The 14,428-nt window shown below is 42.8% G+C and overlaps 1 protein-coding gene across 23 annotated transcripts in view; it reads left to right on the top strand.

Annotated features, from left to right (window-relative positions):
- The window catches only part of RBM47 (RNA binding motif protein 47), a 207,514-nt gene that overhangs the window by 115,955 nt on the left and 77,131 nt on the right, over positions 1-14,428 (top strand). The window lies entirely within an intron of this gene.

Below are 14,428 nucleotides of genomic sequence, written 5' to 3'. Positions count from 1 at the left end.
AGCAAATTAAAGGTCAGGTTAGGCCAGGTGCGGTGGCTCATGCCTGTAACCTCAGCACTTTGGGAGGCCGAGGTGGGTGGATCACTTGAGGTCAGGGGTTCGAGACCCGTCTCTACCAAAAATACAAAAATTAGCCAGGCATGGTAGTGTGCGCCTGTAGTCCCAGCTACTCGGGAGGCTGAGGCAGGAGAATCACTTGAACCCGGGAGGCAGAGGTTGCAGTGAGCCAAGATCGTGCCACTGCACTCCAGCCTGGGTGACAAGAGCAAAACTCCGTCTCCAAAAAAAAAAAAAAAAAAAAAAAAAAAAAAAAAAAAAGTCAGTTTAAAATGGCCTCTTATCCTCAAATCTGTGTTTTTAAAACAGACCAGTTTGAGACTGACTTTTTCTGTACTGGTCATGGTTTAGGAGAAACTAATGAATAAATACTTCTTGGGAATACTAAGTCTTTATAATCTAGCTTTTTTGAGTCAGTAGAAAATATAATAAAGCTACAGCCTTAATCAAATGTGTATGTATGATCAATTGTAATAATGATATGCCACACACAGATACCAGTAACTGTGTTATTAATAGTTAAAACTCAAACAGTCCATAGGAAAATCTAGGGAAAAAAATAGTTCCAACCGATTTGTGTAATTGCCAGTTCTTGGGGAAAGGTGTCGCAGTATAATATAGGCAATATAACAAGGGTGTGGGATCTTTGGCCTGTGCGAGGACAGTACAAAGTTGAAGAGCTCACCAATTATGAAAGAACCTGATTTGGGTATATCTTTGCCCAATGACGCTTGCAGTAAGAAGCTAAGGGTTTTTCTTCTGAGAAGTAGCCAGTCATTAAAAACGGCTGGAAGAAATGATTGTTTCAAAATTGGAAGATATTTCCTCCATAGGACAAACTTCCCTGTGGCTTTATATATTCAGGCAAATAGGAAGAAATCTAACAACTGTAGAGGTTAAAGACCTTGAGTTCCCTGGAGGCATGGCAGGTTTAATGTCTTTTTATATGCATATCGGAAAATTGAGTTTAGCAGAAAGTCGTTTCACTACTCTGACCACTGCAAGTTTATGTAACTTTTGACAAGTGGATTAATGTTTTCTTATGTCTCTTTTAAGATTTCGATACTTACTGTATCTAATTGCCTGTTACATAGGTGCACTCAGATTGCTTGAGTCTATCAAGTACGGAAAGAGAGCCATACCATGTGAATCCAAAATAGAAACCCTGACCAGTGAAAGAATACATGCATGAATACCACACTTTCTTTTCTTTTCGTTCTTTTCTTTACTTTTCTTTTCTTTCTTTTCTTTTCTTTTTCTTTTTTATGAGATGGAGTCTGACTCTGTCGCCCAGGCTGGAGTGCAGTGATGCGATCTTGGCTCACTGCAATCTCTGCCTCCAGGGTTCAAGTGATTCTCCCGCCTCAGCCTCCCGAGTAGCTGGGATTACTGGCACCCACCATCATCTCCAGCTAATTTTTGTATTTTTGTAGAGACAGGGTTTCCCCATTTTGGCCAAGGTGGTCTTGAACTCCTGAGCTCACGTGATCCACCCACCTCAGTCTCCCAAAGTGCTGGGATTACAGGTGTGAGCCACCCCACCTGGCCCTTTTTTTTTTTTTTTGAGATGGAGTTTTGTTCTGTCCCCCAGGCTGGAGTGCAGTGGCGCAATCTCGGCTCACTGCAACCTCCACCTCCCAGGTTCAAGAGATTCTCCTGCTTCAGCCTCCCAAGTGGCTGGGATTACAGGCGCCCACCACCATGCCCGGCTACTTTTTTGTATTTTTAGTAGAGAAGGGGTTTCACCATGTTGGCCAGACTGGTCTTGAACTCCTGACCTCAGGTGATCCACCTGTCTTGGCCTCCCAAAGTGTTGGGATTATAGGCGGGAGCCACCACGCCTGGCAATACCACACTTTCAAGATTGAGCCTATGTTGAGTCTGAAATTTTATCAAAGGAAAGAAAGACTCTGGGGAAAAAAATCTAAAACCAACCATTTCTAGACACTTGTCATTCCTTGTTTCCCTTTATTTCATTAGGAAAATCCATATTTGGTACAATCTTTTAGTTTAGTTTTTCTTTTTTCTTTTCTTTCTTTTTTTTGAGACTTACTCTGTCACCCAGGCTGGAGTGCAGTGGCTCGATCTCGGCTTACTGCAGCCTCTGCCTCCCAGGTTCAGGTGATTCTTCTGCCTCAACCTCCCGAGTAACTGGAGCTATAGGCACCTGCCACCACACCTGGCTAAGTTTGTATTGTTAGTAGAGATGAGGTTTCACCATTTGGCTAGGCTGGTCTCAAACTCCTGACCTCAAGTGATCTGCCCACCTTGGCTTCCTAAAGTACTGAGATTACAGGCATGAGCCACTGCGCCTGGCCCGATTTAGTATTTCCATGAGGAATTGTAAGAAACTAAGATCAACAAAGGCTACGCTGGCTCCTTCTGTTAGGGGTTCTTATGGTTTCATGATAGTTTATTGACAGATCTAGTCATGCATCACATTCAGTCCTGAATAACTTGGCCCACGTTTCTGGCATTTTAAACTCTGCTGCTATTAAATGTGATATGATAATAATGCTTCTATGTCAGGTTGGCTGTATTAGGCATGTAATTGAGTAACGTCTTTACAAGAGTTCTTGTTTGTTATCTGCTGCTTCTGTCCTTTAGACTACAAGTTCTTCTTGATTTGTAAAATGTCATGAGGCTGAAATTTCTGGGGACAATAATAGGTCCCAAATGAAAACGCATTTCGCAACATGCCATAATGCCTAAGAGGCAGGCCTGCTGTCTTTTCTGAACAGAGCTGTATGGCTTTGTTAAGAAATGGGTAGGTGACAACCTTTCAAGGTGATTCTGGTGGCTGTGCCAGAAAAGTCACATGCATAGGAGCTCGGAGTCAGAACTACGTGGGCAACCTGGAGGAACCTTCATAGAGACTTGGGCCATACATGGCTGGTTTTGCTTTTTGCGGGATGAAATAAAAACTGAATGTGTATAGATTAGCCCAGTGATAATGAAAAATCCTTCAGTTGTCTAGCAGCTCAAGATCTTAAGTAAGGCAATAACACAGTCCCCACAGCAGCCAAAATTAATGCCATCAGTTCTATCAGGACCTCACTCAGTGCCTGTTGACTCTTTGTTTTAGTAGAGACAGGATTTCACCATGTTGGCCAGTCTGATTTCAAACCCCTGACCTCAGATGATCCACCTGTCTCAGCCTCCCAAAGTGTTGCAATTACAGGCATGAGCTATCACGCCCGTCCCCCTATTGACTGTTAGTTTAGACATCTTTCAATAACATTTCTGGTTTCTCAGTGCATAATATATCACGACTCTTTCTTTTCTTCTTTCTACTTGGCTAATGACCGTTAAGCAAGCATGCACACGTGGACTCATTCATTCAGTCAGTACTTACTAATGGCTCACTCTGGGATAGGATCTCACCTCTCAGTTCTTGAATGTCACCTCTTCAAGGTGACCTTCCCAGGTCCCCTAAAGGAGGTCCTCTAATTTTGCCCTTAAAACACACATTGTATTTGTTTATGCTTGCCTCTTTTGCTAAAATATTAAGTTCCCTTAGGTCATGGATTGTGAGTGTCTAACTTGCTACTGTATCCCCAGTGCTTAGCATATACCATGTGTTCAAAATTATGTACCAGATATATGAATAAATTAATGAAAGGAAACAAATGGGAAGGAAGGGATGATTAGAGGCAGGCACACAACGGTGAGAAATAGGGCATATAACAAAGGAGTAAAACTGCTGCCATCCAATCCAGAAGCAATGGACCCCAAACCTATTGCCCCATCTCAGCTCTACCATGTACGTTTCTTTACTTTTTTTTTTTTTGAGATGGAGTTTTACTCTTGTTGCCCAGGCTGGAGTTCAATGGTGCAATCTTGGCTAATTGCAGCCTCTCCCTCCCAGGTTCAAGCAATTCTCCTTCCTCAGCCTCCCAAGTAGCCTCCTGTGTGCCATCGTGCCTGGCTGATTTGGTATTTTAGTAGAGACAGGGTTTTACCATGTTGGTCAACCTGGTCTTGAACTCCTGACCTCAAGTGATCCAGCCTCCCAAAGCGCTGGGATTACAAGCGTGAGCCACTGCACCTGGCCAGTTTCTTTACTTTTTAAAAATGTTATAGAGACAGGGTCTCACTATGTTGCCCAGACTGGTCTCAAATTCCTGGGCTCAAGTAATTCTCCCACCTAGGCCGCCCAAACTGTCGGGATTATAGGTGTGAGCCACTGCAAGTTACCGACCATGTAAATTTCTGTGGATAACCTTGGTTCACCAAGAAGAATGTGCTCTGTAGCCTCTGTTTGAAATGATAGTGAGGAGTACAAATCATTTTAGAAATATTTTTACCCAAGAAAGTAATAGTGTGTTTGCTTAAATGTAGTTATTTGGAAAATAATATTTAGAAAATATCCTACACAAGTGAAGTCTACAATTATGAAGCACCAATTAATTTATCATTCAGAGAAAATATTAAATCAAATAATCACTTTGGAAAAATATTATTTATTTATTTATTTTGAGATGGAGGCTCACTCTGTTGCCCAGGCTGGAGTGCAGTGGCGCAATCTCGGCTCACTACAACCTCAGCTTCCCAGGTTCAAGGAATTCTTCTGCCTCAGCCTTCCAAGTAGCTGGGACGACAGGCACGCGCCACCACGCCTGGCTAATTTTTGCATTTTTAGTAGAGACGGGGTTTCACCATGTTGGCCAGGCTGGTCTCAAACTCCTGACCTCAGGTGATCCACCCACCTTGGCCTACCAAAGTGCTGGGATTATAGGCGTGGGCCACTACGCCTGGCGGAAAACATGTTATTTTAAATATTCATTGAAGTATATAACATAAAGGCAGTAAACTGCACAACTGTTAAGTATACAGCTTGATGAATTTTTACATATATATGTACCTGTGGAACCACCACTCAGATTAAGGCACAGAATATTTTCATCATCTCAGTATCCTCGTACCTCTCCTCCCATTATCCCCTCATCCCAAGGTAACCACCATTCTGACTTGTATCACCTTTGGCTATTCTTACTTCATTAAGATGGAATCAGACAGTATGTACTCTTTTGTATCTGGCCTCTCACTCACCCTTTATCAGTGATGCTCATCCATAGTTTCATGTGGTTATAATTTATCCTGTGGTTGCTGCGTAGTATTCCTTTGTAAGAACAGACCACAGTGCAGAGAATTTTCAGGAATTAAAAACATGACTATATGAGCTGAAAATCATTCCCTATCTGTGCCAGCTCTTTGAAGCGAAGTGATCTCTTAAGGTGGGATGGAAATATTATGACCTGAAAGGGTGGAAGGAAAGAAGTCTGTTTCTGGGAGTGTATTTGCTAAGTGCTCTACGCTGGCTGTTTGTTTAGCTGCAATAATTACCCTAGAAGGTGACTGCTGCTGTTTTGTACATGAGGAAACTAAGCATGAGAAAAGTTTTATGACTTTACAATGAGGCTGAACAAAACATGAAAATTGTTAGTTACACCAGAGGGCAGTCCCGTCCTGGCAAAGACAATGCCAGAACACTGTGGAGGCTCCGCCACCTCCGATTCCTGAGGCTCAGCTTTTACATACTGCAGACGTTTCTTTTCTTTTTGAGATGGGATTTCGCTTTTGTTGCCCAGGGTGCAATGGGGCGATCTCGGCTCACTGCAACCTCCGCCTCCTGGGTTCAAGCTATTCTCCTGCCTCAGCCTCCCAAGCAGCTGTGATTACAGACATACGCCACCATGCCTGGCTAATTTGCAGACTTTTCTATCTTCTGTTGGAGAGCTGGTCAGCCACCTGACTTTTTTTTCTTAGGTCATTTTGTCTCTTTTTCCCTTCAAATTTGTTTTGTTTTAAAAATAAGACTTGCTCTGGACTTTTTTTTTTTTTTTTTTTTGAGATGGAGTCTCACTCTGTCACCCAGGCTGGAGTGCAGTGGCTCAATCTTGGCTCACTGCAACCTCTGCCTCCCAGGTTCAAGCAGTTCCTTGCCTCAGCCTCCTGAGTAGCTGGGATTACAGGTGCACACCACCATGCTCAGCTAATTTTTTTATTTTTAGTAGAGACGGGGTTTCACCGTCTTGGCCAGGCTGGTCTTGAACTCCTGACTTCATGATTCACCTGCCTCAGCCTCCCAAAGTGTTGAGATTACAGGTGTGAGCCACTGCACCCAGCCCTAGCTCTGGAATTTTAAATTTTTGCTTATGAGTAATTGTTATTTTCAGACACACATGGTATTAATATATTCAAAAACTTTTATTTAGCAATTTTTGAATTTCTTTTTTTTTTAAGATCAGGTTTTAGTGTGTATACATAAGGAAATATTTAATCATCATAGGAAAGTTAGGTGAATTTCAAGTCAGAATTACTGAGAAGTTTCCTGGGAGTCAGTTATCATGTGTTTTAAAGTGGAGTTTATGGCAGTGCTTAAGGCCAGGTGTGGTGGCTTATGCCTGTAATCCTAACACTTTGGGAGGCCAAGGCTGACGGATCACCTGAGGTTAGGAGTTCGAGACCAGCCTGACCAACCTGGTAAAACCGTGTCTCTCCTAAAAATACAAAAATTTGCTGGATGTGGTGGCACATGCCTTTGATCCCAGCTACTCAGGAGGCTGAGGCAGGAGAATTACTTGAACCCGGGAGGCGTAGATTGCAGTGAGCCAAGATCGCACCACTGCACTCCAGGCTGGGCAATAGAGCAGAATCTGTGTTTTTGGTAGAGATGGGGTTTCGCCATGTCGGCCAGGCTGGTCTCGAACTTTTGACTTCAAGTGATTCGCCTGCCGCAGTCTCCCAAAGTGCTGGCATTATAGGCATGAGCCACCACGCCTGGCTGAGACTTTTTTGAAGGAAAATTGGAGAGAGGCATTCAAGGCACTGCTTGTTTGGCTCCATCTGAATCATTCTCTTCCTCCAACAAAGAGCAAAGTATTTAGGTAGCATAAGAAGCAGAATCAACTGGTTTCTAGCACCCAAGATAGGTACAAATGTCCCTGGCACTCAGGATGGTCTCAGAGACACTGAGTCAGCCAGAAGGTAACTTGGAAGCCAGCTGAGTACAAAAGCCGTTGCCATAAGGTTGACCTCATGCTCGTCTTGTCCTGTGTAACAGAATGAAAGAGCCAGTCAGCAATGGAGCCCTCTGCCCTTCCCAGTGCAGTGGCTTTCTCAGTATAGAACTTTTACCTTTTCCACAAAGATTCCAACCGTGGGTGGTTATTGTTGGGGTTAATTGAGATAATATGCAGTGTATGAAAGTATCTGGCACATCACGGGTGTCCAGTAGATCTCAGTTTGCCTTCCCTTTGAACAGGATTCCATGGAGGGAAGTTTGCATACATAAACGGAACCGGACTCTTACTTAATAGTGAATTCAAGACATTGAACATTGTCCCAGGTGGCATTCTTTTCCCTTGAGGATTGCGAAATATTTAAATTAGCCATTGTTTAAGTAAGCGCCAATGCTGTCAATCACAACTGCAAACCTGGACTTGGAGTAGAAACAAAACAAAGACTTTTATTCTGCTCTTCCAATAAAATGGCTTCTTACTGTAAAGCCATAAGAAATACCTACTCTTTCATTTTTTAATAAGAGTATTAGAGCAATTTGTCTGTACCATCACTGCTGTTGTTTGATAATAGATAGGTCAGAGAAAGATTGTATAATGAAGATTACAGCTCACTGCCCACCCAACTCCCAATGAAGATTGACTTGTCATATGATAAGGGCTTTTTTTGCTACATAAAATGACAAGTAAGCTGTTTGTTTTTTTGAGACAGAGTCTTGCTCTGTCGCCCAGGCTCTGGTAGTGTGGTCTCGCTCACTGCAACGTCCGCTTCCTGGGTTCAAGTGATTCTCCTGTCTCAGCCTCCTGAGTAGCTGGGGACTACAGGTGCACACCACAATAACCAGCTAATTTTTTTTTTTTTGCATTTTTAGTAGAGACAGGGTTTCACTATGTTGGCCAGGCTAGTCTCGAACTCCTGACCTCCGTGATCCACCCACCTCGGCCTCCCAAAGTGCTGGGATTACAGGCGTGAGCCACCACGTCCAGCCAAAAATATATATTTTTTTAAATTCTAGGAAATAACGTTGATTTGGATATAGAAAAATTAAATACCAGGGAATGCTGGCTTATAAATTTTAGTCCAGCATCTTTTTTTGTTACACTTTTTTTTTTTTTTTTTTTTAGATGAAGTCTTACTCTGTTGCCCAGGCTGGAGTGCAATGGCACGATCTCGGCTCACTGCAATTTCTGCCTCCCAGGTTCAAGCGATTCCCCTGCCTCAGCCTCCTGAGTAGCTGGGAACATGGGCACATATCACCATGCCTGGCTAATTTGTGTGTTTTCAGTAGAGACAGGGTTTTACCATGTTGGCCAGGCTGGTCTTGAACTCCTGGCCTCAAGTGATCACCCGCCCGTCTCAGACTCCCAAAGTGCTGGGATTATAGACGTGAGCCACCGTGCCCGGCCTTTCTTTCTTTTTTTTTTTCTTTCTAGACACAAGATCTTGCTTTGTCACCCAGTCTGGAGTGCAGTGGTGCAATTACAGCCACTGTGGCCTCAAATTCCTGGCCTCAAGCAATTCTCTTACCTTAGCCTCCTGAGCAGCTGGGACTACAGGCAATGCAGCACCATGCCTAACTGATAGCCCAGCAACTTTTAAAGATAAAAATCTTTATCTTTGCATAAAGGAAAATTAAGGAATCTTGTACTTATTCTGAGAAACAAAATACAAACAACAATTTTTTGTCTTCAGAGGTTGGCAGTCCTTGGTCCTCCGCGAGTACTTCTTGGTAAAGAATCTGCCATTGGCAGATATCTCACAAATGACTTATATCTAGGCCATACAAAAACCATGACCAAAATAAGGAATGTGAATAGAATGTGGACAAATTAAATGGTGATAATTTTTGGTGGGTGGGACTTTCAACACAAATAAGTAATCCAATATTTTTTAAATTTAATTTCTATTAACAAGGTCTTATCATAGAAGCTGAGGTGGGGAGGGGAGTAGAAATAAACAGTCTAATTCACAAAAGAAAAATACTGGTTTACAACCTCACAAATAACCTGCAAATTAAAACAACAGTGAGGGTCAGGTGTGGTGGCTCAAGCCTGTAATCCTAGCACTTCAGGAAGCCGAGGCGGGTGGATCACTTGAGGTCAGGAGTTTGAGACCAGCCTGGCCAGCATGGTGAAACCCTGTCTGTACTAAAAATACAAAAAGATTAGTCAGATGTGGTGGTGGGCGCCTGTAATCCCAGCTACTGGGGAGGCTGAGGCAGGAGAATTGCTTGAAACTGGGAGGTGGAGGTTTCAGTGAGCTGAGATCACACCACTGCACTGTAGACTGGGTGACACAGCAAGACTCCATCTCAAAAAAAAAAAAAAAAAAGGAAACTACAGAGAGGTACCATTTCCCTTCCATGAAAGACCCCAGCTTACTCATACATGCCTGATGGCCACACAAATAAGTATGCCTTATTCAGAAAACAGCATGTCAATGTGTGTCAAGAACCTTAAAAATGCTTAACTCATTTAAGCATTTGCAATATCCCCACTAATGGAATTCTGTTCCAAAGACAGAATGCAAAATAGCAAACCATCTCTGAAGAATCTGAGCACTCTAATTCCCACACATAACGAGAGGGTATACCATTTCGTTAAAAAAAATTTTTTTTCACTTTTTTTTTTTTTTCCCAAGGTGGGGGTCTCACCATGTTGCCCAGGCTGGCCTTGAACTCCTGAATTCAAGCAATCCTCCCACCTCAGCCTCCCAAAGTGCTGGAATTACAGGTGTGAGCCACCATGCTCAGCCTAATTTCATTTTTAATTATGCTTATTTTCATGTCCTCTTTTGCTTCTCTATGGTCTTTAATATGAAATCTCTGGCCATACCTCTGTGTGTGTGTGTGTGTGTGTGTGTGTGTGTGTGTGTGTGTGTATATGTCTGTGTATAATATATTTACTATATTCTTTCTCTCCCCCCTCTTGAGGCTCTTCCATGCTTTCCATGAGTTTCTTATATAATGAGAAGCAGCATATAATACATATTATTTCTAAAAATAACTGAAATAATTAAAAGCCTTCTGCTGGCAAATCTATAAGACGATGACAGTAAACACTGTCCAAGGTGAGGGGCAGCAGCGAGGGGTAACCACAGTCACTCTCTCTGCTGCCCTTCACCTTCACCTTTTTGACCTTCCAATGGACACTGCTAGTAGCACTTCTCAAACTTGAATCCTCTGAATCTTTTCAGAATGTCCAGGACTGGCATTGCTGGTACCCACTCTTCCTCTTTCTCTCTTGCCCTCCCTTAGAGGCAAACCTGCAAATCACCTTTCATGAATAATCCCCTCATCCATGGTGTGAAGTACACCTTCTCTTCCCAATGCCCACCACCTACTAGTGGCCATCAGCACCTCCAAAAGCATCTACCCAGCCTCCTTCCACCTTGAGGCCACCTGTCAGGAGAGTCCTTTGCCTAATGCAGACTCATCATACTCCTGTGACAGTTTTTCTTTCTTCTCAGTTTTAGGTTCTGATTTCATGTCTTTGTAGTGCTTGTTTCAATGATAGGAAGTGAAGGTGGAGGGAAGATAGAAATGTCAGACTTTAGTCACTGGTTCTGAGTCTGTGCTGTAGCACCGTCCTCTGTCTGTCCAGGCTTAACAAATTCAACTATTTTCTTTTTCCATTCTTTTTTTTTTTCTTTGTACAGACAGGGTTGTACAATGTTATACTATGTTGACAAGGATGGTCTTGAACTCCTAGCCTCAAAGAATCATCTTGCCTTGGCCTCCCAAAGTGCTGGGATTGTAGGCATGAGCCACCACGCCCAGCCCTCTTTTCTTCAGTCAGGGTTTTGCTCTCTCAACCCAGGCTGGAGTACAGCAGTGCGATTACTCCTCACTGCAGCCTCAACCTCCTGGGCTCAAGTGATCTTCCTGCCTCAACCTCCTGAATAGCTGGAGCTACAGGTGCACGTCACCATGCCCGGCTGACTCTGGCTGACTTTTAAATGTTTTTGTAAAGATGGGGTTTCCCCATGTTGCCCAGTCTGGTCTTGAACTCCTGGGCTCAAGCAATCTTCCTGCCTCAGCCTCCCAAAATGCTGGGATTATAGGCCTGAGCCACTGTGCCCAGCAAATTCAACTGTTCTCAAGTTCTGTGTCATTGAAGTCTTACTGATTCACAAGCACACTTATTGGCCTCTCTTCCTCACCTCCTCTCACCCCTCCCTACCAGAGAGATGGGAAAAGCTCTGTCTTAGCTGGGAAAACATTTCTCAACAGCATTCAGGGAGTTCAGTCCACTTCCTCCTTCATGCTTGACTTCCCTTCAATTCAGACCAGGCTGTATTCACCAACTGACGTTCTGGACTCCATTTTTTGAACAGAATAATAAGGACACATCAAACAAATTTGCTGTGGGAAATGTGTCAACATGAAAACAATATAACAGTTGATTTGTCCAATGTGACTTACCCACCCTTGTCATCCAAGAAGCCAGGCAGTCCAACCTGCTTTAGACCTATGTCAGAAACAGTTACAAAATGCTCAAGCTTGGCCTCTGTAAATTCGTTCTGTTGAGCTGACTGGCCCGTATGGAGGTTCTAGACCATGTTAGTGTTCAGGTCTCCATGGATGGAAGCCTTCAGGCAGGCCAAGCGGGAGATGGGTGGAAGAAGATATGTGTATTCAAGGGCCTCACTGTGGGGCTTGTGGTGGTGGTGAATGGGTAATTAGTGTCAGCGTCAGGAAGGGAATTCTGCCTCTGGACAAGAACTAAAAGACTGAAAATAGGTCACTTGAGTTTCTGAGCTTTATTTCACTCTCATCTGAGCATCTGTTGACTCTTGAGAAAAGTTGATCACACATTTCTAATAGTGTATTAAAGCATACTGGAAGCTTCTGCTCACCATTGCAATGGAAAAGGCACTAGTTAGATTAGCTCATCCACAGGGTGGGTGCAGCATTTCTAATACTTACTGATCTAACTCTGCCCCAAATCTTGTTCTTCTGTCCAGGAGCTGCGCTATGAACGCAGACCTGTGTTGTCCAATATGGTAGCCCATAGCTGCGTGCAATGCCAAGGCTTCGGGGCATGTGCGTATCAGTGGCTATTGTATTAGACGGTGCAGATGCAGAGTGTTTCCATCATTACAGAAAGCTCTGTTGGACGGCACTGGCCTAGATACTTGTTTTCAGCATCTGACTATGTGAAGTATGGGCCGTGTATCTCTCCACCCTCTGAGGTTATAACTATGAGCAGCTGAACCTAAATGGGTGTTGCATACCCATCCTCTTTCTGCTTTCCACATCTTCTTTGTCATCCAACTTTTTTTTTTTTAATCATCCAAATTTTATTACAACCTTTGTCTTCATATTTCTACATAAGATGATAAATGAAGCCATCAGCTGATCTTCATGCAGCATTTGGACTCTGAGTTAAAACTTCAGTCACCTGGGATCACTTGTTTTATATTGCTGTTATTTTTTTAACATTGAGGAACTTAATGAAGAACATAAGCATTGCCAGTGGCCAGTTTAAATATTGACTTGCAGATATTTTTTCAAAACTTAGAACTTGAAATTCAGAAACAAGTGAAACCTGAGTAAGAGACGTGATAGAAAACCAAAGAATGTCACGACCACGGTCAGTGTTTTCTGTGATAGATTTGTTACTGAAAAAATTGTGGTTAAAGGAACATCTGGTAAGTCAATCAGGTTTTAAATGTTACTGAAAAAATTGGGTTAAAGGAACATCTGGTAAGTCAATCAGGTTTTAAATGTATTGAGAAAGCATAAGAACACGTGCTAAATCATTTTGATAAATGACTTCTAATTCATTTATTTGATAAACTACCTTGTCATTCATTTGGTAAAATTCAGAAGTTTATGTGCTATGTTGTTATTCCCACAAGGCTGTACCTATGACCAATTCATTAAATACAAAATTAAGGCAAGTTGTTTAGGGTCAAGTAGATGAAACTTTCATTTGGAGATAGGGTCTTGCTGTATCACCCAGGCACAATCATGGCTCACTGCAGCGTTGACCTGCTGGGCTCAGGTGATCCTCCTGCCTCAGCCTCCTGAATAGCTGGGACTATGGGCACACACCACCATGCCCAGCTAATGTTTGTACTTTTTGTAGAGACGGGGTTTCACCTTGTTGCCCAGGCTTTTCTCAAACTCCTGGATTCAAGCATTTTGCCCACCTCAGCCTCCGGAAGTGCTGGGATTACAGGCATGAGCCACTGAGTCCAGCCCTTTTTGAGACGAAGTCTAACCCTTGTTGCCCAGGCTGGAGTGCAATGGCGCGATCTCAGCTCACTGCAACCTCCACCTCCAGGGTTCAAGTGATTCTCCTGCCTCAGCCTCCTAAGTAGCTGGGATTACAGGCACACATCATCATGCCCGGCTAATTTTGTATTTTTAGTAGAATGGGGTTTCACTCTGTTGGCGAGGCTGGTCTCGAACTCCTGGCCTCAGGTGATCCACCCACCTCGGCTTCCCACAGTGCTGGGATTACAGGTGTGAGCCACCGCGCCCAGCCTATTTTTTAATGTCACAACGGGATATGTTAGAATTTTAAATACAAAGGTGTTTTAGGGATTTATGTTATCTTTATGCTAAAGTTTATAGAGGGTTATAATTATATTATTATGGATCTTGCAAAAGAGAGGCATTAAGCACACATTTATTGAATGAATGAGCGAATGAATGAGTGAGTGAATACTCTATAATATGATTAACCTAATGGTTCTAAGACCTGCAGTTGTGACCTGTGTTTATCTAATTTATTCCAAGGAGTCATATAACTTAATTTTTTAAATTCTAATAACAGGCTGTAATTCTAATTACAGTGCCTCACGCCTGTAATCCCAGCACTTTGGGAGGCCGAAGCGGCTGCCGGACATGAGGTCAGGAGTTCAAGACAAGTCTGGCCAACATGGTGAAACCCTGTCTCTACTAAAAATACAAAAATTAGCTGGACGTGGTGGCATGTGTCTGTAGTCCCAGCTGCTTGGGAGGCTGAGGCAGGAGAATCACTTGAACCTGGGAGGCAGAGGTTGTAGTGAGCCAAGATCGTGCCATTGCACTCCAGCCTGGGCGACAGACTGAGGCTCCATCTCAAAATAAATAAATAAATAAATAAATAAATAAAACAAAACAAAATTCTAATAATTGAAATTAGATTTACCTTAATTTTACAAAAGAAAATCTATATCCTAACCTACTTTTAATGAAATAGGGGTGCTATTACATCAATCACAGAATGTTATTTCAAAACCTTAAGAGAACTTTGACTAGCCCTCTGTGTTTTGCAGTCTTCATGTAAGTATGTACTAACTGGTTTTGTTTTTTAAAAATTGCAAACATATTGAATTTTAGAGGGAATAAAATACA

The sequence above is a fragment of the Macaca fascicularis genome, chromosome 5, assembly GCF_037993035.2.
Source record: "Macaca fascicularis isolate 582-1 chromosome 5, T2T-MFA8v1.1".
In the NCBI taxonomy this organism is placed as follows: domain Eukaryota; kingdom Metazoa; phylum Chordata; class Mammalia; order Primates; family Cercopithecidae; genus Macaca; species Macaca fascicularis.
The sequence above is the reverse complement of the archived record's forward strand: the minus strand, read 5'-3'. Positions and strand labels throughout refer to the sequence as shown.